The sequence below is a fragment of the Prinia subflava genome, chromosome Z (assembly GCF_021018805.1).
Source record: "Prinia subflava isolate CZ2003 ecotype Zambia chromosome Z, Cam_Psub_1.2, whole genome shotgun sequence".
Taxonomy (NCBI): Eukaryota; Metazoa; Chordata; class Aves; order Passeriformes; family Cisticolidae; genus Prinia; species Prinia subflava.
Window position 1 is genome coordinate 90,198,467 of NC_086283.1, and position 27,543 is coordinate 90,226,009.

Below are 27,543 nucleotides of genomic sequence, written 5' to 3' on the forward strand. Positions count from 1 at the left end.
CTAATCACTGAAGCTTTCTCTTCTTGCATCCAGCCTCCCAGACACATCATTCCACTAAAACTTTTCATCCTGCCTACAGGATTTTGATGTATTTGTAGGTAGAGAAACATACACAGTGCAAGAATGCAAACCCAAACTAGCCAACTATCATGTCCCCTGTGAAAGAACACACTCTTATTAGTCAGCAGTGGCACTGCCTGGCTTATTCTTCCTCTAATCCAAAATAATCTTTCCAAGACTCCATTGCTATTTCTGGGTCCAAGCTGGCTTGAACATTACTCCTTTGCAGTCCATATCTGTAGACTGTGCATCAAACCAGTTGCCAGAATACTGTCCCTGTCTCACTATCTAAAACAAGATTAGACCTCTTTCTCTAAAAGCCAAGTCTTAGCAGTGAAGTCCCTTCACATGTTAACAAGACAACTCCACACCAATTATCATCCTTTGCTCCTGAAACTTCAATAATGTTACAAAAGCAAGTACTCAGAAGCAAGTAAATTGGGGGACAGACCTGCTAATACAGACTGAATCTCTCAACTGCCATTAAAATACAAAAATAATTACATTATCAATAGGGCCATATTTTCTGTAGAGATGTTTCCTTGATTTCAGGCAGCCTCTGGAGAATGAGTTCTCCATTTTTATGTGCAGGTTAGACCTAATGAAGAAAGCATAACCCATGCAATTTGCATGACACTGTGACAAAAGCAAAGATCTGCTTTTATATCTTCCAATTTGCGAGAAGCTCTCAATTTTAGTTTAATTTATTTTTCACTGGAATTCACCATTACCATAAGGCAGTTAATTAGAGTGGGAACAATGCATGGGGCAATACAGACTGAGAACTCCCTGTTTAGGGGTTTTATTCTTGGTTTAAGGGCCATATATTTAGGCACCTTTAGAAGAAAGATGCTGGTGAGGATTCACAGCAAGTAGCCTTGGGTAGGTCAGAATTCTTTCCTCAGTAAAGAGTGATTAGGAAGACACAGATTATTAACATCAGTCAGCAGACATGATACCTGATCTCATGCTTTTCTGATTACCTGCCCCAGGACACCTTTGTCTGGGCCAAAGGGTATTTAGAGGGAGGAAAGCAGCTGCAGCCGTAGCCACCACTATTTTATCTGCGTCCTGTCTGGAGTTTAAATTGTGTGTGTCATACTGACGCAAGACACTAAGATGGTTCAAGTGTTGTGCTAATAATGCTTAGTGATTTTGGCAGAAATCCAGGAACACCCTGTACAAAGGAAAAGCTATACAGACTATGACAATTTTCAACAGTTTATAACTTGTTCAACTCTCAAAAACTTTTCAAGGAGCTAGCAAAAGACTCCCCTCACTTTCTACCTTTCTTTTTCAGGAAAGGAAGTAGCTGCAAGGTAAAAAAACCTTTCAAACCAGGAAGCATTAATATTGAAAGAAGTACCAATAACACAACAAATTTACAGTTCCCCTGAAAAATTCAGACACCATCTGCATGATAAAACAGCAGCAGAACTCCCTTATAATAGTCAGTTATCAGCCTGCAAAACCCTTATGGACTTCATCTTGTAAAATCCCAATTCTACAGTTCTGATCAGACATTTTAAAAAATGCCAGAAGTTGTTTTAGAAGTGAGGACCTCCTAACGTGAACTTGTTCTACTAGTAATAAATCTATCTATCAAGATTACTACTTAGAATAACTAATTGTATATCCTCATATAAGATCCTCATAATTCTGAAACATCATGTACAGTACTAGAAATAAACAGAGTTCACCTGAATCTTCAGGAGACAATTGCTATCTCACTTTATATACAGAGCTCTTAATCACAAACTTGCACAACATGTCATACTTTTGTAAAGCTCTTTAATTCAAAGGAAGAAAAAGAAATCCATTTAGTTACAAAAGCAATCAGTTTAATGATAGGAAATACATTACTGCATGATAGTCTGGAACAGTTGGCCAAGCCATCCAAAAATTATGATTTTTAAGAAATATCTTCTCAATATAAGCCTTGAACTGACCTAGTTAGAAACTTAAACAGAACCGGAATTATTCTGTAAACTTTTAAAGGTCTTGCCTGCAGGAATACATTTGCACAACTATCATCCTGAAACCTGTGTCTAGTCCAAACTTTAACAAATTGACAAACACAGTAAGTGTTCCCAGAAAAGAAATTTGTTTAGAAGTTTCAAATCCAGGCACTTTAATGCCTAGTAAGTGAGCTTGAGCAGTTTCGTTACTCAGCTCTCAGGAGAAAACTGACAAAGACAAAAGTTGTTCTATACTGTGAAGAAATGGGTGGTGAGAAAGGAAGCATTAAGATAACTCAAGTATTGATTGGACTGATTGCCAACAGGGTCCAATAGACTAATCTACTAGACTTTGACAATTCTCTAAATTGAAAATGTAAAATGCCAGGACAGCTATTGTATATGGCACAAAGCAAAAATGCAGGACTTAAATTAATAACAAATACCTCATAATCTGTCAAGCATTTAGTTTCAGATAACAAAAAAATTTCCTCTTATGTTCCCAATTTGGCAGTATATATGCACAAGTAATACTCTTACCACCTGCCATACATAACTCAGTTCTTACAGTGAGCTCTGTTACACATAGCAGTAGGTTTAGGAGGAAAAGAAAAAAGTACGATGATCATGAGTCTTTGCCCTAAATAAAAAGAAAACAAAAAACCAAAACTAGTATGGAATAGAAGACTTTAGCATTTTCAAATCTTTACCCTACACATAAACAAATAATCTGTGTGGATGAACCTATAGTATCAAAGTTCTTCTCCAGACAATAAATGGACATAGTACAAACAGCAAATAAAGCCCATGAATTTTCAGTCACCTAGGCAGGCTAGGCTTTAAGTGTTCTTATAAGTAATTCATTTCCCAACATCTTGTATTGTACATCAATTGTACTCTTTGTATTCAGTTAAAATCTGACAATTTTATTTAAAAAAAAATCTTATGAAACATATCGTGCCTTGAAAATGAAACTCCAGCACAATAGATCTGTCTTCACCCTCTGAATTATTCACAGACAATATCCTGTTCATCTCAATACAATTTTATTCTTACAAAAAGCAAACAATACAACTTGTTTGGGGGCTGGGGGGAGAGCTGCATCCCATCTTGTCCTAACCAGTCCTGGGCAATTCTACGTGGGGAGATTCCTCTGGATATTATTTAGACTTCCTTAATGAAATTCAGGTGCAATCCCTAAGGCTCTATAGCAAAGAGTATCTTTAACTCAACTACAGAATACAGTATTTGCCAAAAGGAGATTAATTATGTTTAGATGTGTCTACTATGAATACCAGCAAGTCTAGAGTCTCTTCAAAATTCAAAATTCAATACACATTTCAAAATTCATTGAACTTAAAATTCAGTGGTGAACAAGATATAAGCAATTTGTAATATTCACTGGGAAATCCAGTCTATAAAGACTTTGTTTTCATTAGTTTTAATTCTAATAAAGTTAATACAATATTAACTCCCTCTCTAGCCCATAGAAAATACTTATGAAGAGCAAAATACTCAGTTCTACTCCCAGATTGCCACAATGCAGTCTCTGGTGCAATCCACCGAGGTTTTCCACCAGCACACTATGAGGCCCAAAAAACATGTCCCCTTTAATTTGTTTCCTCTCATATGTTTCCTAAATAGAAAGCTTTATTCATTGATACTACTTTGGTAAAGTTTTATGTTTGTTCAATAGCTTTCATGCAGTCTGGATTAGGAGCAGAGTAATAGTCAAGCCCTGCATCTCTTTTGAGGAAACATCTTTTCCAGAAGCTTCAACCTTCAGATTTTTTTATTATTATTATTCTATTAATACTTTCAGCTGTCAATCCACCCTCTCTCAACCTGGGACCATAATGTACTCAGAGCATTCCAGTAGTCCACAGGGTCTGAGACTGCTTTTTGTTGCCAGACAGAGCACATGAATAAGAAAAGTAAAAATATTGACTAAAGAAAAACAGACGAGTATTTCTAAATGTAAAACTGTTAATGGACATCATACTAAACCACAGACCTTCCCTTCTTTTGAATCAGGAAGATAAGGGAGATCATGCTTAGATTGCACTGCACATTTCAGGCAAATATCCTCAAAATCAGTCAATATCTCAAATTCATATTTCCAAAATCCTGAAAAATAGGCAGATCCCGAACAAAAGAGTCATTCTGCAGAAAGAAAGCTATCAATTCACTGACAAAACAGGCAAATTTATAGAGTCAGTTAATATATGTGCTTTTGCATGGAAACTTAGTGACAAGGAAAAAAAAGATATATTGTCTAGAAATACCAGATATCTTGGAGCTTTTCTTAGGCACTTTCTGAAATCAACTTTCTGTTTACTTACACAGCAGCGCATAAATTAATGCAAGTGTCTAAACCAAATAAGCAGTGATACACTAACTGTAGTCCCATGCTGTACCCCTATTTGCATCCAAATTTTAAACAGTTTAAAATCATAGGGGAAGAAACAAACACAGAAGAATCAATGCTGACAGTACTTCATTATCTTAGCATAAACTATTAATTATTAAACCCTTTATTTACTGACAAAATGGAACAATATATTCACTTTTTTCATCACCTTAGTGTGTTTATTTTTCTTCTCTAAACACTTCACACTTGATCCTCTTACCTGATTGTATTGATGCACGCTCATGAATGGTGTGGTTGAGGGGAGGGCTCTTTTAAACTAACAGAGCAGAAAAAGCCTCAAAGGAATAGTGCAGTACAAATACTTGTCTAGACATTGGAAAGTTAATTTAACATTGAATTGTAATTTAAACAAGCTTTGGACACAAATCCTTCAAAAAGCTAAGCTACAAGTTTTATGTTGCATCTACGTTTATAATTGTATCACATGTCCATATTTTGAATATTTTCTAATATACAGGCTACCAAGGCAGGTAAGTCTGACTGAAAAAGTAATTGATGTACTTTAAAATTTTCAGTATTGTTAACATCGAGAAAAGCCTGGCCCACCTAATTTTTCACTTTTAACAGCTGATCTCTCACCATAACACTTTTCTTCCTACAGAACTTTGTGAAGACTCACAGTGATCTGTGCTAATAATGACTTCTGTGTATAATGGAACAGCAGATCACTGAAAATTGAATTTGATTTTAAAAACAAGAGCAGTAAAGCAATTCAAGTTCTTTCATACCAGGATAATGTATTCCCACACCTTGCAGTACAAAACCACAGAAAAGCAAATAGATAAGAAGTCAGCAGGAAAACAAGAAAAATCAGTAGTTGCTATTACCTATGGAGTTCTCTTGCCTCTCATTTATATATGAATAAGCAAACTGTGTTCTGTTAAGAGAAGGGTTTTTCCCAGTTCGTGTGTTAATTTTATAGTTTTTCAAGTTCTAGGAGGAGCTTAATACAGATCGAACAGAAAGACTAACTACTCACTGAAAAAGGAGTGATTCCAAACTGGGAAGGAAACTGCAAGGGTGATCAGAAGGGAAAGACTTCTGTGCTTAAGTACCATAAGTACAGATAGATGTACTCCCAATGACCACAGAAATGACTAGGTAAAGAAAAAGACCCCATCTCTGTTCTTCTCAAACTCAAGGTCCAGGAATAGCTAACCTAATTTATGTATGTGTCTGAATGTCAAATTCTTCAGGCTGACACAACAAAAAAAAGTATTCATACATTATTCTAATTGACAAACCCTTTTAGAACTCATAAACTCGTAATTACTTAAATTGTCAAAAGAATATTAGAACATGCCATTTTTGATTTTTATCTACACACAGAGGAAGGTTCTCTCACCCAATTATTTTATCACAAATACCCTTTAATTTTGCATTTATTCTTACTCTGACAGCTACAGTATGTCCCAGCTTGTTGTAAAAAACCTAACAAACACAGTGGCAAAAAGGAATGGAGGCAACAGACACCACCAAACCAACCCAGTTCAAGCAGTATAGCCAGTAAAAGTAATTACACAATAATGTAATATGCTAAATCCAAATCCAAGTTTTCACTGGATGGTCTTCAAACTCCTTGCAAACGATGCAAGATTTTACACCAAGTCTTATACAAAGACTAAAAGAGTAAAAATATTACTCTCTTCATATTATCACCTCTTATTTATTTAAAAGAATAATGCATTTTATTGCTCTTTATACTGCAAGACTAGGAGATTTTTATAGACTGCATCTTTTAACTAATTAACTTTATTTAAAGTATTTAAGTTTTCATTTCTTTGTGGCTTTTCATTGAAGCAATCTACCCCCATTTGCCAGGAATAAGCTTGGATTTTTATAAGGTATTTGTACAGCAGCAAACAAGGAGTATTTGAGATGAATTCCTGAAGCATGCCATAGCTTATAAAAACTGAAGAAATCAACAAGCAGACTTTTTAAAAATGCAGGCAAGCCCAAAAAGAAAAAGTAGACATGACCCATCCTCCCCTCACCCAAATGGGGCATCTAGGGAATGTAGCATCCTCCTCCTATTAGGGAGGTTGTCACCTTGTCTTCTTTCCTACCTCTCTGGGAACTTTGTTATGGGTTGTGTCTGGAAACACATGTAGTGAGTTATATAAGACTAATGAAAAAACTCATACTCTTACTAAGTTTCAAAGCATCTTCTTTCTGCCAAGGTCAATAAGAGCAACACTCAAGACCTTAAAAGACACTATCCTGGTTTTGATATTTTTAACCAAAAGCCCAGTATGTTTGATGGGAGAATAAAGCAGGAAAACAAACTGGAACAAGCTACTTTTAAGGGAAAGACTAGGGAGAAAACAAGAGTTTCTTCCTTAAACAAACATGTTAATTGGATATCTTTGTTAAATTAATAACACAAGAAAACCCCAAACAAATGGCCAACCAACCAAACCAATCCAAGTTCCATTAGTTACATGTAAATTTCCCATATTCACACACTGAGGCTTTACATACAGCTCTGACCATCAGCATCTGATGCTGCAGCCCTCTCACTGCCAAGGACACCAGCGGGATTGACTCTTACTCACCCAGCTGCCTATTCCAAAACGTGCTGACATCAGGATCTTTAGCATAAATAATAAATAATTTTAGATAAATAATTTTAGAACTCCAATTTCAAACTAATCACAGGTAAAAGGGAGGCATGTTAATAAGTGGTCATGCTCCATGGCAACAGTAGCCTGTGCACAGACTGCCCAAACCTCTTGTTCCCTGGATAACTACACCATTGTACTTCTTTTATCTGTATCCTGACTCTACATAGTTTTGTCACAGAGATATCCCACAGACAAAATCCTACTCTCAGACCAAAGGAAGGCAAAATACCCTAAGATATGTTGTGTCCGGTTTTCTACAATTTTTCCCCTTCTTGTCACTTTGACATGATTTTATGACAGATATAATTCTTGGCCACAAAGATGCTAGCTGTCATCTAGTGTACCTTTCACAAAAGAAAATTTAAAAAGGGGAGGCCGGGGACCAGCATGTTCTTCCAGTACTTTTTCCTATAAGAGTAACTAAAAATTATGGAGAACAGGAGCAGTTCCTTCTAGAAACTTCAGGCACAATCCTAAAATACTGCTGCTGGGCTTTTCTATGGAAGATCTGAAAACCTAAATGTTATTAGCTATACTTCTTTAAAATTTACTGTTTATCTGCATGTTCAGAAAGGCCCACTGTACATGTGTGGGACAGGGCGGAGCTTTAAACTATGGTGCTTCAGCCAGACCATAACACACTTTGTTCTGCATTATAAAAACCTCACACAATTCCAGGACAACACAACAGGAAAGACTTGAAGTCCTTTAAACTATTAACGACTGTGATCTTTCAGTACTGTTCATGAACTTGTATTTTAACAACACCTAGAATTCCATCTAAGTGTGATTACTGTAAAACAAATATTCTGGATTAAATATATTCCCTATCCTAGGACCTTGAAATCTATGAACTTCAGCATTCTATGTAAGAGCTCTCTGGGAGAATACCTGTATGGACTTTTAAACTGTAATGCTCCATTCTCAGAAAGACTGAGCCCTGAACATGGACTATTCTAGTTCAACTTGTCCTGGAATTTATTTAAATCAACATCTTCTTATTAAAAGGATTTTTGTGGTATTTTTTTCTACTGACAATTTGTCTAAAGCATGCAGGATTTTTCATATTACGTTTAACATTTTTGAATGCATTTCACAGTTTTTTTTTTAATGTATAAAAATACATATTAATAATTGAAATTGAGAACAGTGACCTTACCTCAATGCCACAGAAGAACTAATTTCAGTCACTATATAGATTGTTCTGTTTCTGGATTCTAAGGACTGATCAAATTCCCAGATTCCCTGAACAACTGCTGAATTTATTTCATCATGATTTTAAAAGGACTCTACCCTCTTAATTAAGACAAGTGAAAAACACTTTCAAGTGGCCTTCAAAATGAGGAACGGGGAAGGTGTGAGATTTTTGTAATGGGTTCTATATAAACTGAAGAATTTCCAAAATGTTATTACATACTATTATATAGTATAAACTAGTATGAAAAGCAGAAGCACTGGAACTGGTTTTTTTTACTTATATGTTAGCCTAAAACACTAAACATATTGGAAAAAAGATCAGTACCTATGACTTTATCTTAGCAACTGTACTTCTAAGAAGACCCTATTTCTAAGCTACTGGAACAAACTTAGGTGTGTTTAGAAGAGGGTATCACCATTTGTCAGCACACAAGGGTACCAAAACGAGTATCCATACAATTTTTAGATGCATTTTTCTTGTTTTGGAAAGAAACCAGACTACCCAATCTACTACACAGAGCTTGACATAACTTAAATATACCATGACTACTTATATTACCATTACAAAACCTTGTCTGCCATGTTCTCTTTGCTTTTCTTTTTAAAAAACTGAATGCAGTTTGGTGACAAACTTTTATCTTATTTAGTAAGAAACATATCATTTGATACTAAAGTATTTATTAGTCTTTGGTTTAAGACAAATCTTGAAGTTTGGATTTTCTAGCACTTAAGTTAAATATTAGATGATAACAGCATTTAAATGACAGAGTAATTATGGAAAATACGTAGAAGGAATTAGCTTGAACACATCACCAGCATCCTGAAAATGTGTTAAATGATTATGATGGACGCTGCTTGACAGAGCTAATAAGGCAGACAGACATAAGTTATTTCATTGCATACTAATGCTGATGACCTTAAAACTACAGTTTTAAGAAGTATAAATAACATACATTTTATTTATAGATATATAATATATACACAAACATTTTTTCCATCTGAATCAATAAATATTTAAGAGTTAATTTTCTACAACAGAAATGTACAACCTCATTAGACAATTTAGCTACATAGAAATAAAAACTACACAGAAAATAGTAATTTCTAAGTGTATATAAGCAAATTAGTGTTCTCAGACAATGGAAAACAAACTGTTATCCAGTGAAATATTTATTTCTTTACTAAATTGTGGTCAATCTTTAGGTGAAAGCATTTTCACAGTTCATCAGACAGCATGAGATGCAAAAGCGAGATAAAAAAGGATGGTCCAAATCTGACAGGGTAGGAAAGTTCTCTGTTTTCCTTCTTCCAGAGACCTGAGGTGTCAACGAAAACACTAACATGATTGGAAGACAGAACTCTTTATGGCTTAAAAACAATAATCATACAATAGCAGATAGAAGTCACATGAGTTTGCTGTAAAATATCTGTAGTGGAAGGTCTCAACACTTGTAAAACTATCAGAATGATGCAGTATGTGTCTGTCATTAACAAAACAGAGAATGGCAGGCAGTGAAATCTTTACTACATGTCAGATTACTACGATAGTTAAAGTAAAACTGTGGAACTCTGACTTGGATAAACTGAAGAAGTGCAATGTCTGTGAGGGGGAAAAAAGAATGGAACAGGATTCATTCACACTGACTAAACACTTTTGGCTTATATGGCTTATCTGGATGTTGTACTTGAGAAAAGAAATTGTGACAAAAAGGTGATGACCAAGTTATATAATAGGAAACAGTTTGGCATTTTGAGGTTGTTTTTTTTGTTGTTGTTGTTTGGTTTGGGGTTTGTTTATTTGTTTCTTTAAAAACTAATTACTGGCAACAACGGATGAGAGAGAACTGGAGGGCAGGGATATCTCTTAATGTTTCCTGCAACTAATTGTTCCCACCATCTAAGGAAAGAATTTAAGCCTCCACACAAAAGATAGCTCCAATTGCCTTTTTCCTTAGATATTTTCACTGACAGAAACCTGAGTATATTCTAAGACAATCAGCAAATACATTCCAAAACTAAAGTACAGGGATTCATTTGTTAATTCACATTAAAAAAAAAAAAAAAAGTGATATTCTGTGTACTCAGCACATCCCTTGCCATTAAGTTTTTCTCCCTCTCATAATTTTCAGAGACTTCAAAATACATACCCTATGATTTCTCTCATTATAAAAGACGTAGTTTTATATGATATTATAATTACAACTAAAAAGTGCTTGGCAGAGATGTTAGTAAGTTATTTATCTATTTATCTCTCTTTGTCCAAGGAAGATTTTCTGCAGATTTTCCTTTTGTTCTTGTTCTAGCTTCAGTTCCCCAAACAGAATGAGTTTCGTCAGTTCCCTTGAATTCAATAAAACATTGTTTGCTTTTTTAAAAAATCTATCTGCCTGAGGAATTCAGAGACCAAAATCTACTTCTTAAGAAAATATTATCATTGTTTTAAGTAAAGTTTCCTGATAACATAAAAAATAAGGAATTCAGGCTGAATGGAATAAACTGTGGTAATTTAAGTATTTACTTCCCTATATTGCTCTTAATGAAAGCAGCAGAGGTGTTGGCAGTGTGATTTTACCACAGTTACAAGGGACTGGGGAGCTTCAGCCAGTGTGGCACTTCAGCCAGCACTTCACAGTGATCCTAAACAACCTTTTTTTTAGGCAAGTCCATAAGTTTGTCATTACACCTCTTCTTTCCCTTACCCTAGCCTACTACTTGGCTCTTCACCCCAGTTTGAAATGAAGAATGTTCAGTTCCCTTACAGAACTACTGGGAGTAATTTTCCCAGTGTTCTGGAAACACTGAAGAAAATTGCAACAAAAGTGTGTCAAAATAGCTAGAGCAAAGAATCTTTAAGGACACGTATTTTGCTTAACCTTCCCAATACAAGATAACTTCTTACAATAAAGTTCTTGAATTTGTCCTGCTCTTGTTTTAAAGATTGTAATTCTTGTGCTTTACACATTTTTGCTCCAACACTTTCAGTATCATTTGAAAAAAGAATCCCACAAAATGAGACATCTTTTAATATCATCAGTACTAATTTCAATTACTGCACAAATCAGAACAAACCCTCCCTTCCTTATTAGCCTTCAATAATTCATAAACAATTATTTCTTTCATAGCCTACATGTACCTCGCTAGGCTGTATGTATTAAGCCCTGATACTCATTCCTCACAAACCAGTCCCAGCATCCTCTTTTAACATGGGGTCAATTTGTATGCAAAGAATGCAGGCAGTTATTGTATTGCTATAAGATGTCTGAAAGCATCTGTTTGAAAGATGCAAGGTGATCTTGAATACTGTCGCATACATTCTTGGGTATATCAGATATGTTTCACTTCCCAAGTGAGATTTACTGGTAGCTACTACCAGGATCTCTTAATATTTGCTGATGGTTTCAATTACACATGCCTCATGTTTATTCCTACCCTTTTTTTTAAAGTCGTTATGGATAGATTTCCCTAAGTTCATTAGCCATGTGCTCATTCATTAGCAGCAGCATATACATTTAAAAGAACGTGTTAATAAATTGCCTTTCTCCAACTTATAAACTTGGATCTAAAATACCCTGAGTCTTTTGGAGAAACACACAATGACAAGCATGACGACTACATATTTTCACAAGCTGTTACAGACAAGCCCTTTCTAGCACTGAATACTTCCAGGAATGTTCTTCAAAACTCAAGACAGCCACTGTTGTGTATTAAAAGCCATACCTGTTACTAAAATATATCTTTTTATGATGGCAAAGTGCACTCCATCAGTCAGATGATAACCACCTTCATGAATGATTACTAAAATATTTAATCAGCATTTAATCCTTTTCAGTCTTTGGTACTTGACAATTTTTGAAGCATTTTATCCTTCAGAGCCAATACTTTCTCTGAGAATGAACAGATACATAGAAGAAAAGCTGCAAGTAGTACAAATGACTTACATAGATACACTATTCCTCACTCCTATATTCTCTATAAGCTGGTAATTTTCTTCCCTTGTCAGTTTACACTTCTTCCTCCTCTGCACAGCTTTCAACTATGTGACAATGAAGAAATCAAATACCAAAATAGCAACAGCTACACATCCTCTGTATGACAGTGTAATTTCTTCTGCCTTAAGGCAGTGTCTAGCATTGAAATCAAAGCCTGTGTACTTCTAACTCATGTATATTACACCAAAGACTTAACTCTTGCTTACATAAAACTTGCAGAAAGACCAGTTTACTCACAATGGTTCTATTCAGTTTTTACAGTCCAAGTCAGCCAGATATTTCACAGCCAGGGCAGTGACAGTAGCTGGACAGAACCCTGGTTCTCACGCAAAAGAGTAGAGGAGCTCAAGCCCTACTGTTACTTGTATTACTTTACACAGGAAACAAGAAACCAATGCCTACACACATTTGGTCTTTTAGGTTTTGACACTGCTTAGAACGGTGACATTTTTAATATTTCAAAATAAATTATCTCCAAGAGTTTTAAAACCAGTTTTTATGCTTAAAGTCCAATGTATTTGAAACAGATCTTCCACAGTTTAATTGAAATCTAATACTTGAATGACAGGGTCTTGGAAATAGGTATGCTCATCTGAATTGAGATGCGTGATTGTGATAATCAGAAGAGAATCAAAGGGAGAAAACTTCAACTAAAATGAGCGAATAAAAACTGCAACCTCCTAAAAAGCAAAAAAGTAAAATTATTAGCTTCAAATATTTTACACACATCTGGAAGATATTAGCAGAGAGCTGAAAGGGCAACACCATTCACACAAAAGTCGTGCAGGTTTAGAAGCACAACACTCTATAGGCTCTGCTGGGTCCATAATTCAGCACACATAAGCTGTTCCCCATGAAGTTGCTTGCTGCACAACCAGTCACTACTGGCTACCTGTTCATTGTCACCCAGCATGGAACGGTACCACACAGTATTTATTTAGCCAAAATGGTTCATGTACAACAAATCTTTCAGAAACATGTGTAACTGTAAATTTAACATGTCCATGAGTATCTTCCAGGGAACTGAGGCCAACTGGTACAAAACGACATGTGTCTAGGGTGGTTAAACTCCCTTAGTCTGCAAAACAGAGTGGCCTCACAGAAATGATCTTTAGGGAATGATCCTTGGAACACTGACTACCAAACAGTGTCCAGAAATTAGCTCAGTGGTTTTGGCATCAAGTTAATCAGGACATTTTTCTGTAAAACTTTTAGTATGGACATAGCCAAGGAAATTCAAAATGTCCCCAGGTCCAGTCTGCAGCTAAAGAGAAGAACTGCAACCCATCTTCAGCTGGTAAAGGGGAAACAGTTCAACATAATTTTAATTAAAAACAGGCAAAATTGGAGCAAAACAGAGGAAACAGATACTACTTTGTTACTGCAGTGAGAAGGCAGATGTTTCTATCTCTGAGGAGAGTGTCTGCTTAAAAACTTCCATACACACAATGCAGGCAAAGAAACAACCATATCCCTGTGTTCATAAACTACACAGCTACCTGACTCACCATGGTTACTTTACACTCCCACATCAGATGACATGGTTATGCTACTTTGAGAGACTTTTCCTATCCTACCCGGTTTCCTCCGTCTGGCAATCAGGTCTCAGGAACAAAATGGGGACAAATGATAACTGAATCACCATCCAGGAACACTTAGGAGATAATCATGACCTTCACACTTCAAGTTCTAAAAATTTGATGAAGCCATAGGCTCAGTGAAGGATGGATCTCACAATATGGTACTCAAGGAAACACTGTGGCTGAGTCACATAAAGAGTGCATTTCACAAAACTGCAGTTTTGTTTGGCACATTTGTCTGTCCTTCTATTAACAGTTCAGGTATGCAACTCGGGCCATATTCTATGAAATTCCTTAAGGCTATGGTATTTAAACTATATTTTATGACACAGATCAAGGAGTTTCCACATATCTGCACTCTACAGTATATTAGGAAACTCCAACACTGTCCATTGGCAGATCTCTGTTTTGTCATTGGTTATACTCTATTTTACATAAAGTAGCTTAATTAACTTATAAAAACTCCATTTTCTCTAGCTAATATTGCATGTTTGGAAGCCAAAAATCTCTGGCTTTTTTTAACAACTAAAATTCTACAGTGAATCCCTTTATCTGTAATAATTGGTAGAAATTATACATATACAAAAATCATTTTGATCAACAACATTTATCTTCAATTATTCCACAAAAGTGTTCTTTCTAGCCGGTCACCTTAATGAGCACTGCCTCCTAGCATTAATCAAAAAAAAAAAAAAAAAAATTCTTTACCTATTGTTAAAAAGACTAATTTTATGTTGAAAATTAACCCCACATCTTCTGTGTAAGACAAACAAAACAACTCCTGTGTGTTCCACTGTTCTTGAAAGAAGCACTGATTTTATGGCACAGTTTCAGTGCCCAAACAAACAAGATGTGCAAACACCTTTTATTATACATGGAAATTAAGATAATTTCCAGAGCTAGCAATTGGTCCTGTAAGTCACTATCAATATGTGTTGGGAACTTAGGCTGAAATTTTTACACTCTAAAGCAACTTCACAAATTACATTATGGTGATTCTCTAAACAGATTTAAATATAAATGCTGTCTAAAAATCAGTCCACTAAAACTGCTGTTAAGTCCCTAACTTTCTGGAATAACTTTTTTCTTCGACATCTGCAGTGAACATAAAATCTTGGAAAAAGAATCCTGAAACTGCAGTAATATCTCACATGGCCATCTCTAATGTAACAAAGTCAGCCTATCTGAGTGAAAGAATGCAACAAGCTTGATCAGACAGACACTAACAAAAAGTGTTTGACTCAGAGCTATGAGCTTATCTTTTGCTGTCTAGCATGCACTAGTTATGCCTCTATAAAGAAGACACAACTAGATTCATAACAAATTTCGATTTCAAATTACTAGGTCTCAGAGAGCAAATACTATCATCAGGAATTTCCAGAAAGGATGACCTACAATATTCTGTTCATGTAACACTCAGTCTTTATTAGGTTGTTCTCTGGGAAATATTTTAAATAAATCAAAGTCTATAAATATCTCCCATCAAAATGTCTATTTCGGATTGAGAGTTTCAGTTCTCACAGAATGGGTCAGGTTGGACAGGCCCACAGTGGTCCTCTCCAACCTCTGTGCTCAAGTAAGGTCATCCTGGAGCACACAGCACAGGATTGCACAGCACAGCACATGATTCAGATGGTTCTGGAATATCTCCAGTGAGGGAGACTCCACAAGCTGTTTGGACAATCCATCCAGTGCCTGGTCACCTGCACAGTTAAGCATATTTTCCCCATGTTCAGGTGGAACTTCCTGTGCATCCCTCACTGCCCCATTGTCTCCTGTCCTGTTGCTCAGCAGCACCGAGCAGAGCCTGGTCCCTCCTCTGACCCTCCCTGCAGGCACTGGCAGACACTGATGGGGTCCCCTCTCAGTCATATCTTCCTGAGACTGCAGAGGGCCAGCTCCAGCCTTCCCCCATAATAGAAACATTCCAGACCCTTTATTGTCCTGAGGAGTCCAGAACTGGACACAGCAACACAGCACACCACCTGAAACCCCACTGAGGTGGGGGGAGCGGCTGTGTTTGGGTTGTTTGAGGGGTTGATTTGGGGTTTGTTTTGGGTTTTTTTGTCATTTCTGTCTTTCTGTTTATTTAAAACTAACATTTGAACTATTTAACATCATGTAGCTCATTTATAAAACTAGGTAAGTGCATTTTTATAGAATGAACAAATTATACAGCATCAAAAATAACAACTCTATGAGACTATAACTAACAAAGTATTATTCCCTACACCTAGTCTAGTGTATCAGTCTAGTGTGTGACATTTTTAGAGATTAATCTCCAACTTCAGCTAGGAAAAAAAGAAAGCCAAGGGCTTTTTCAGTCACAGAAGAGTCATTAATATAAATATATTATTCTAAGATTTCATTTTTTTCTTTTTATTAGAATAGCTAATTTCTGAATTTAAACTATGTCTTAAGCATAATAGAGGGGTGCCCTCAGGTTTTGGTCAGATTATTCTACATCATGTGCTGAAGTACGGCTATAGTGAAACAGAGGTGGTGATACAATCACACAGTTTTTAAAATACTACAACAGAAATTGCTGTATTAAGACCACATTATCAGTAAATCTTCCTTTTGCTGGGTCACAGGACTCAATAATTAACATCAAGGCTCTGACACTGAGTAAAGCCTCAGCTTTCATCTAATTCAGATGACCTCTTCAAAGCTTCATTATAAGATTTAATTGCACTAATTAACAGAGATCAGAGTCAATTAGCTATTTGCAGGCTGCACATCACATCACATGGCACCTATGTTTGCAGTGATGCTGCATGACAGGAAACTAGATCAATTAATGTAACACAACACTTGTTTTCTTCCCCAAATGTGCATCTCCAGATTTTGGATGCCTCTGTGCAAATGTTGTCAAGGTTGCTAAACCCAGCAAAAGCTCAGAAATGTTAAAGCTCTTTACAGATAGGAATTTCTGGGGGTTTTAGCTGTAACAAGAACTTCCAAAAAAGCACCAAGAAAAACAGCAATAAAACCACCCAACCTATCAGTGTCCTTTTGACACTCCAAAATAAAGGATCAAGCTTCCTGCTCAGCTACATTTTTAACTTCAGAAGACATTCTGGAGAAGTAAATAATAAAATAATAAACTTTTTCACACTGCAGACACCCTTCAATCTCTCTGTAAAATGCGCTTTTGCCCCGCAATTGTGCTGGACAGCAATAGCACACACAGCACCAAGCCCTGCATTCAGACCATGGAAGCTTCCCTTCACAAGTGGCTGTAGTGCTGAGGCAGCACAGACACTCATCTGCCCGTCCTGAGCTTTGCAAAACATTTGTTTCTTTCAATGCAGGGTAACTTTCTGTTCTCTATTAATTACAGCCTCAGAGACCAGTAGTAGAAAAGTCTCTTCACATGTATGTATCAAGTAATGACATCAAATAAATGGCTCCAACAAATAGTGGCTCCAACTTCCAGCTGAGCCAGGACATGCCTAAAGAACCATGATCTTCATTTTGCTCACTAGAATATGCACAGAAATATAATCCTAAATTGTTATACATATTTTGTGTAGTACATTGCAATGACCATCATCCAGGTATCCAAAGCCTATCTTGAAGGCCGGCATGAGCTTCCTTTGACTGAGCTTAAACCATGTGTAGCCAAGTCATGACTCAAGACCAAGACAGGAGTGCCTACAGGGGTGTGCTATGTGCCAAGAAATCCTGAGCCCAGTGCCACAACGATGTGGCTGCATGACACCTGGTCTGCTCACACTCTTCCTGCAGCTGGAAAACACTGTGTAGACATGCTTTTCATCTTTGGATGTTTTTAAACATTATGTCTTATTTGATCTTAAATATTATAACTTTGTTTTGTGGAATACTGAAAACTGGTTGTTGCAGAAAACTTCTGAGTGCTTTTTATTTTCTTAGCTTTACATCATATGGAAATTAAGCTGACTCATATTCTGCATAATAAATGCCATATCAAGTTCTCTTGTAAGTGGGGTCCAGTGAAATTTTCATACATCAGGCAACCACCAAGATGCCACAAAGAAACTACTTTAAGTAATGAGGCTGAGTTTACAGAACTATTATGCAACATGACATGGGTCTGAAAATCACTTGTGTATGTTTTTAATGAATAGATAACAATAAACTCACTAATATTTTTCTGCTGATACTAATGTACATATTTCAATAATTATGATAAATATTAATATGTTATGTATTCTTATATAGATATAAATTTTAAAAAGAAACAATATTGATCATGATTCAGATTGAGAAAGGGATCAAAGAGATCTAGCCAAAGCACATCAAGGGGTACATAAGGTGAAATGCCTCCAGTCACAATAAATGTGCATCAATGGCTTCTAAAAGGAGTAAGATCAAATACACATATATTTTACTGAGCTCTAAACTGCCCACCAGCTTCTCAGCCAGGGCAGGAGCTGATGACTGTGTGTTCCCACTTGGAAAACTTATGAAACTACATCTTTAAAGTAGTTTGATCTGTTGACTTGACATTATGATTGACCTTGATTGCGATTGTAGGTTTATTACTTCAAGACCCTTGGGAAATATTTGTATGCAAAGATTTCCATTTTTGCTTTGTTAACCAAGTCTTGACACACTGCATCTCCACAAAATCCACCAAAGCACTGTAGCAGGTTCAAAAAAATGGAGACAACCAGAAAAAAACAAAGGACTACAACCTAAGAGAAACTTTTCCTTGGGAACGTAGTACTACTTTGGTGTTGACACTGACCACAAAATATGTTTTCTGAAAATAAAGAAAATACAGTAAAAATCAATCATATTAAAATATGCTAGGAAGGCTTAGGGAGAAAAGAAAGGATATAGGATCCCAGTGAAAGAACCACCATGTCAGAAACACAATCATAAAAATCCTGTGTCCTGTCTATTTGCCATCATACATATAAAGCCAAATGAAAGTCAGAATCATAGAATCAATTAGGTTGGAAAAGCTCTCTCAGGTCATCGAGTCCAACCTAGGACCAAACTCTGCCATGTCAACTAGACCACAGCATTAAATGCCATGTCCAGTTTTTCCTTAAACACTTCCAGGAACAGTGACTCCATCACCCCCTCTAGGCAGCCCATTCCAGCATCTAATCATCCCTTCTGTGAATTCTTCCTAGGCCAGAGACTAGAGACAAACTATTTTAAAAACACAAAGCCTGCCAGAGTTCAAGAAGTGTTTAGACAATGCCCTCATGCACATGGAGTGTTTCTTGGGGCTGACTTGTGCAGCGCCAGGAGCTTGATTTCGATGACAATTGTGGGTGTCTTCCAACTCAGCACATTCTACAATTGTATAATGAACAAAAGCTGGGGCTTTGTGATTATTTATTTCTCAAAAGCCCCTCCCATCCCATCCCCCCAGTTCAGGTAACACACAATTAAATTAACCATAGTTCCTTGGAGTATTTACTCTGGGCTTTGATCACTGGACCCAAAAATCTCAGTCCAGTTCCATATTCCATCCTTAACCTTACAAAGGAACCTAAGCAGAGATGCTTTGTCAAACCCAGTGAGACACTGCTTCTCTTCTCCAGTTCAGGACTGGGCAGAGATGGGAAGAGCAGCCAAGCAGCTGCACAACTGCAATAAATGCAATTGACTGATCCCTTCAGAAAACTTTTCCCCCTATTAATTTCTAAAAACTGAGCCAAAGCCTTGTGTATTTTGCTTCATTTTCAGATTCCTTAAGTATGTTAATGAAAAACTTTCTTAGAAGAGCAGATTTCCATTACAAGTGATTTTAAGAGAAGCTAATACTATAAAAATGCAAGCTAAATTCATAGTGAAAGATGTATTTAACCTTATTCTAAAAACTTCTCGAATGAATCAGATTACAGTCACAAGTCAAACTCATAGTTCAGCTTCCAATGTTCATGCCAGCCATTTCTATCTGAGTACAAAATATCGTTCAATTTGCTCAAAGTTTACAGTAGTCTACTTTTTACTGAAAGAAGAAGGACTCAGAAGGTTTGGGGAATAAAGAGACGGAAGAATAGAGGCCTCTTAACCAGTCTTTATTTTCCTGAGTATTTTGTTATTTTTTATATAACTGAGTATTTTTCTAGGTGATCAAAGGAAAATGGATAGTGGATTTTTTTTTCCTGTATTAAAAATAATAATTACTTTAGATTACCAAATCATTAGAACTCTCTGAGAGGAGACACATGAATGGTTTTGCCCTTAACTGCAATTACTACAGATTAGTACTCCTGCTGGGAGTACTCCTGTTTTCCCTTTTATATTATCTGGGAGGAGCAGATTAGGTGATCAGTCCTCAAGTTTTCTCTTAATCCTCTAAAATCTCCTGTGCTTCTCAAGTTCCTCTCTCCTTTCCTCACTGTCATGTCTCTCACTTATATTAAGCTGGAAAGTAGCTTTCTTCAGGATGCTATAATGTTAAACAGTCATTACTGGCATGGTAATGTGATTTTCCCTGTCACTAGTGGAGCTTCAGTGGCTTAAAAGAATTGAAAACAACAATCAACCAAAGATTAACCTTCTAACACCCAAACTCCCCCAGACAACTGAAACAACAACAATAAAAACTTCTAAAAAACTTTCTTAGTGCTATTAAGGAGTTACTGCTATGTTGAAAGCTACAGGATTTGAAAATATTGGGAAAATTAAGACTGTTAAATCTCCTGTGCACAATACATAAATAATTTGCAAATAAAAAGTTTTAAAATAAAATACAATTTTAAAAGACTGATACTGAGAGATAAAAAAGGTTTGAGATTTCCCTGATTTCTTCTGAGCTATCCCCTCTTTAGTGACCTTTCTATCACACAGAGAGGAAAGAAGACTAAAACCAAGAGGAATGACACATCTAGATGGAAGTGATTCTGTTTCAAATTTTTTGCTAAACTACACATTCCTGGATCAGGAATTCAACAACTAGTTAAATGCTTGACCTGTATGCAAGAAAGAAGCATGAACACAGGATTTCTTCTCAGAGAAAGTTTTCATCCAATCACTTAAAGCATCTATGTGTGGCATTCACTTCTTGCTTCATCTTGAATAAGATGAAGATGCTTTCAGAAAAGCTTAACCTTTCCAGAATAGCAGTAGAGGATGTCAAAGGGATAAAGGTTTCCATATATTAAACCACAGATTTTCTTGTGCAAAGTGCAAGTTCTGTATGACTAGCAAAAAGACCAGAAATGAAGACCAGCACAGATTTGTACATCACTCATTCTTCATGAAAGCACACGTCTTTGCAGCACAGAAAAACTCATGCAGGATATTACAGGCTTAGGCCTCTATTATAATATCAAACTCCTTTACTTCTAATCAAAAGTGACAAAATTCTTTATGTGATGTTAGCTGTACATATTTCAGTTCTCCTGCCGTTTTACTACTTCTTTAGAAGAATGTTGTTACCTAAACATCTGTTGTTTCCTCTGTAATATAATGAGCAATATTTTATGGGCTGTATATTCCTTTAGAAATATTGTGTATGTCTGCAGTTACATGTACTTTATTGAAGGCAAGAGTGAAAAGTATACTGATTATTTTCCTTACACCTGACTATGTCTTATGTTTCTCATGATGAAGAACAGGACCAGCAAAGTCTACACACATTGTAAAGGCCTGTTGAAAAACTACTCACTTCATGATCTAAACTGCTTGCAATAACAGATTATCTGATTAAAGCTCCTCTAACATAAGTAGATAAATTTATCTTGCCTACAGGCATAAATGAGAGTGCATCTGCAAACTTGCAATAATGTTTATCTATTGGTCTCTTTCATAGTTCAATAACATGCACTAAAGAAGTATTTTAATAAATTCATCTGCCTTTTGTAGTTCGGGGAAAGGGGGGAAAGAAGGAGAAAATGCAGACATCTCTAGTTTTCGTGTAAGCCAACAATTTTAAAAGGGTCTATTACAGTACACTTGGCTCCTGACAAACTACTCGAGAACCTGTCATATGGCATGCCAAGTTCTTTTAAACCTCTGAACAGGTTTATTATTACTGCTCTACAAAGTCTGCAACAAGTCTTGGCAGACCTACCATTCAGCAAGGAGAACACTAGACCAGATGTGTTTAGAATTCAAAAGTGCAAAGTTGCCATTTTCCATTTACAAGTCACCTTTAATCTTTTCAGCTAACCTTTCAAACTATAGTCAATCCAGAGACCTGCCTACTTTAGCAAGACAGTTAGATGGAAATGTAATGAGAGAGTTCAGTTGTCAGGCTAGGTCTTCGTGGGCCAAAACCACTTTTATAGTACTTTAATTAGTCTTTGGGTAAATATAACTGAAGACAAACTAAAGTGACTAAATGCTGCTGGACAGCAGAACTACGGTGCACAAATATATGCTATTTCAGATAATATTCACTGCAGCACTGTCTGGAAGATGTATGTAAACACACACATCCAGATTAATTTTGAATGATCTTTCCTCTCCTCCACACTCCCCCTTTCTGCCCTGGACTCCACAAAAACATCACAACTGACAAAACTATGACACTAGAAACGGTCAGGATGTCACCAATACTGACCAAATGGTCAGTGATAAGAATTTCAAAATGCCACAATTATTAATTTTCAGATGGTCATGTAATGTAACACTGTAGTAACATTTATTAAACTTGTTTTCAAAGTAGTTTCTGGTGCACAGGATTAAGACAGAAAGAGCATAAGAAGGAAAATTGACACTTAAGATTCCAGAGCATAATTCTTTAGATAACACAGACAGCTCTATTGTATTCAGGACAAAACTAATCAGAACAGAAGGGACTTTTTCATATGCACATATGTCTGTCGCTTGTGGAGGCTAAAGGGTTCTCAGAGGTTTAAAAAACTATCTAAGGTACAAACAACGGAAAATATTACAGTACTTCATAAAGTGCAAGCATCAATACATATCTGAGAATTCACGATAGCATTTTCTGAAAAGAAAACACATATTTTCTCACCTGGCACTCTTTATAAAGAAGCAGTTCTCTTCAATCTAAAGCGATCAAATTACAGAGTATATTTTAGCAAATTATTATAAAACTGAGGTAAAGTACTACAGTGAATGCACATAAATAAAGGAGTGAACTAATCCCCGAAATACGTTGCCTGAGGGAATACCACATTTACAATTTTTTGGTAATGTGTGAGGTTTTGGGGTTTGTTTTTGCTTTATTTTTAAATGGGTATGTGTTATGTGTGCATGAATTTCACATCATTTTGCTAAAGATTATAACAAAGGACAAAATACCAAGAATCAATGAGAGAATAAAGCATCAATAGTTTCTCAATCCCAAAGTATATAAATTTCAAAACATGTCATTTACACTTTTAAGGAAAGCTTACATTGCAAGGAATAACTGTTGAAATGAATTAGGTTTCTTTCAGGCACAAACTGCTTGTTTGCTTGTTTGCTATAGGATATGTAGATTCCACAGTATTTCTCAAGTGCAAGAAGCTGTGCCTTCATAAGAAACAATGACAACATCTTCAGAAAATGTGCTTCCCCATATTTTGCATGCTACTAGTCTTTCATCAGACAAGTAAACATTACATAACTTTAAAAAGTTGGTCACAAATTGCATTCCCTAGAAAACAGCTCAATATGATGATCATTTCTCAGAAGCAGCTAAGAACACACCATGCGGCTTTGATTTCAGTGTTTGACTTGTTTGTTGTGAAAGGACAGTTTCTAACAGAGTAGCAATAGCATAGTATAATGAGCACAGTGATTCAAGCAGCAGTGGATCAGTGTTAATGTACAATCAATTTATGCAAGGCCCTAGTAACTTCAGGTGATTTTGAAGTATTAACCAACACCCAGCAAACTTGGCCAAAGAAGCTTCCTGACATTCTTGCTTACTGCTGGCATTTGCACAGAGTGCTCTTCCACACCATATCCACACAACCTGTATCTTTGAGAACTTCAGCCATGTAACACCCTGGAGCACCAAATCAGTACTTCAGTTCAGACCATGTGAATTGGTTGAGCTGAAATCTTAAACAGCAAAGTTTACAAACAAGGAGCATGCTTCTACAAACTAGGGAGTGTCTTCAGACCATTTCAGCAAAGACGCCTTCTAACAGGATGGTCTTATATAACTGCATTACCTTGTCCAGCATGACAACCCAGTTTCAGGACATTATGTAGACATTCTGCATCTTCCTAGTACAAGCCAAGATGAGCGGCTCAAATGTGGATGACCTTATGGAAATAAGAATCACACAGTTGGTGCTCTCAACAGCTTCTGTACACCTATTCTCATCTTAATGACAAAGATCAGCATTTGGAAAGGTCATGACTGAGACCTCCCAGGATGATGAAGAAGAGCAGCTAATCATGCCACAAGTTATGCAACTGCTGGTGGGGGAGTTCAAAAAACCAAAACAGATAGCTACAAAGACAGGCCTATGTACAACAGATAGATATCTATATAACTGTAGGGATAAATACTTACCTGTATGCACAGGAACATCAGACAGTGCCAGACACCCTTCTCCTCAGGGAAAACTCAGAACCATGAGACACTGTGCATTTTGCTCTACATGACCACCATATACCTTCCTATATACCTCCAAGGTGAACACTGGGATCTGACCCAGAGAATGATGAATGTGAGATTAACCTATTCATGTTATTATTCTGATAATATTATGTCAATGAGGTGAAAGGATAAACTCACAGGAAACAAAGGGGTATTATTTCTATGGAGCAAACAGAAATCTGTTGGCAAACAGAATTTTAGGATAGGAAACTCATTGGATAGAAACTCTTTTTACACAGGAATTTTTCCACTTGGGTCATGTACCTCTACTAACCAGTAAGTAACTTTCTGAAGACAGTCGAAGAACAAACACACATTGCAAAACATGCCATAAAATGGGAGTTACTTCTTCCGATGATATGATGAAATATTCCAAATGACACAAACATCCCCCTACAAATCCTTCTGAACTTAATGCCAGGACATGTTTGGTTATTGCTTGTCAAGTTAAGTTAATTTTCTTTTTTCAACAAGCACCTCATACAAAAAAATCCATTAATTAATGTTATTATTCCATAGCAACTACCTTTACACAGTCACAACAAAGATCTGTCCCATCATAATGAGATTACATAAAATATGCTTCCACCTCAGTTGTATAACACCACCTAAAATGGGCTATAAATACACTTCTTTTAACAGTTTTTTCCTGAAACCGCACGCTTTTTTGGACAACCAAAAACTGAAGTTGCCTTCTTCAGTCTAAGAAAGCTGTTTTCATGGTCTTGCTGCTTCTTATCTCCTTAAAGGAGTTATTAACATTATTCAAAAAGATAGTTGATAAAGAACATTTAACTGTTTAACAATACTCAACAGACAGTTGATTATAGAAAGACATGTCAGTGCACATATGGCAGGCAGATAAATTATGCACATCTGGATTACTTTTGGCAAGAAACACAACTAAGTGTCTAACGCCAAGTTTAGCAATCTGTCACTATCAATATGTGCATTTATTTAAAGATGTTAAGGATTCAAAGTCATATTTTCTATTTCTTCATAAAAGTTCCAGCTCTTCAGGAGACAGCAAAACAGGTGACAAAACACATTGCTTAAATTGCCAAAGGCTGTATAAACAGGGAAAATTTTTAACTTACCATGCTTATAGGAGTAGCCAAATTTTCAAATCAACTCTACTCTTCACCAGTTTATATTAGTATTTAATATATAAAGTGGGTATATAATCAAGTTCTGAATACCCAGCCTCAAAACTTGTATGAAATTTTGCTGTTCAAAGAAAATGTAATAATATTAAGCTATCAGAAAGGTTCCAATTATGACCTTTTTTTTACAGTAACTGATTATTTTTTTGTGATAGCTTAATGAGAAAATATATCTAACTATATTGCCCAAAACTAAGTAAGAGATTTAGCAGTAGGGAGAGCTTATATCATACTGAAAGGTAAGCATAAAACTGAAGAAGTTTTGCTTGTTCTTAATTAAGATTTAAGACAAGTAACCAAAAAAAGGAAAGTACAATTGACATTAACATTTGCCACAAAAAGTAATATTTGCATATTAAAATAATTATCAAAAAACCAGAGCAATTTTTTCTCAAATGAACAGAGAGAATGATCAAAAAGGCTTTTATAAATCCATAAGTATCTTAAAAATATGAAAATCAAAATCAAATTTTGTGGCAAAAAGCCCAGTTGCTCTCTTACACATTAAAATCATTCAGCTTATACTAAACAAAGGAAGAAGGGAAAGAAGCATTACCACTCTCTATCATTTTTAATGTAAAAAAAGCTACATGTTGTAAGAATTTCAAGACTATTCATTGCTTAAAAGAAGGTGAACACCCCTTAGCCTGATGGTGCTGTTTCTTTGGTATAAAAAATTCCACTCAGGTTTAGCTCAATGATCATAGTAGGCTCATCTATGGTCCTCTTAGGATTTTCATCTCTGAAAGGATTAAAACCTCATTCTGTCTGGCTTACACTGGATAGATGTATGGAGGAACAACATTAAGCCTACCATAATAACATTAAATAAATTTAACTTTTATATTCATATTAATATACGAGTACATGAAAAATAGAAAGGATTTGATTTACAGTTTGTAATAGAGCCTTAATTATAGTCATAAGAAATTGAAATTACTTGAGATAGGTCATAACATTTATTCCAAATATCTACTCAAAGTTGTATTGGTATTTGCTATGCCAAAATATAAAAATTTCATTATATATTTCAAAACCTGAAACCTTGGTATATTTTCTACAGAAGTAGTAACCATTTACATTTTATTTCACACACACATAGAGGTAAACAAGTAGCCACAACATTTAAAATTTTAAAAAATTAACTGATTCACCACCTTACTGAATACCATACCTGCAGCTTTGAGTGAGTCTTAACTCAGCCAAACATAAGAAAGAGAAGCTGGAAGAAACCAGTAAAGAGACTGTAGAGTTATCTGCCTTCCTGATAAGCAATCCCTGTTTAGGTAGAGGAAAAGATATTGCACTGTTGGGGTTACTGGGACAACAGATTTCATACCAGCCTCAGGAAAAACACATCAGGCAGCATGAATTCACCCAGGTCTTTGGAGTTTTATTTAGATGGATTTTTGTTTGTCTTTCATTTGTACTTTCCTGCTAGTTCACCTTCTAGTGGATAACAGTACCTGCTTCTCACCAACATAACCTACTTCTCTTGTCTCCAGTACCTCTCAAATTTTCACACTTCTTCACAAGTACTCAAAGTAACTATGCAAAATTTGGCACAGGCACTTCCCATCACAGAAGGAGTTCTCCTCACAAGAGAAATTCTCCTGACATGCATGCATAGGGCAATATTTTAAGCAGATTATTAATTAAATCAAATTGAAAATCCCTTATAAAGGATAAGTGAAAATGGTTTGTTTACTAGGACAAAAAACTTGAACAGCACTGAAATGGGTAAATAACAAGCTGAACAGTCTCTGGTTAGGTACTGACAACACAATAGTTTACACTCCCTATTGGGTACTTAACATGAATTACTACTATGCTAGCTAAAATAAATGGACATGGAACTTGATAACTTCAGTTGTACTATATTTCACTTCAAAATTCTTTTAGCAGGTTGGCAATAGTTTATACTGTGTAATCGTGGTTCTTTCTTTGCATACATATGTTCAGACCCAACCGAATTTACCTGTGTCTAGACACACTGAAATGTCTTGAATGTTGAACTCTCTA

The 27,543-nt window shown here is 36.0% G+C and overlaps 1 protein-coding gene across 4 annotated transcripts in view; it reads right to left on the minus strand.

Moving 5' to 3' along the window:
* Positions 1–27,543, minus strand: part of ARL15 (ADP ribosylation factor like GTPase 15) — a 291,798-nt gene that overhangs the window by 147,612 nt on the left and 116,643 nt on the right. The window contains exon 8 of one of the 4 annotated variants that reach the window (XR_010083393.1): positions 23,925–24,018. The exons of the other annotated variants lie outside the window; for them this stretch is intronic. The gene's annotated coding sequence lies outside the window, so the exon portion shown is untranslated. The remainder of the gene's footprint in view (positions 1–23,924; positions 24,019–27,543) is intronic. 4 annotated transcript variants of the gene reach the window in all.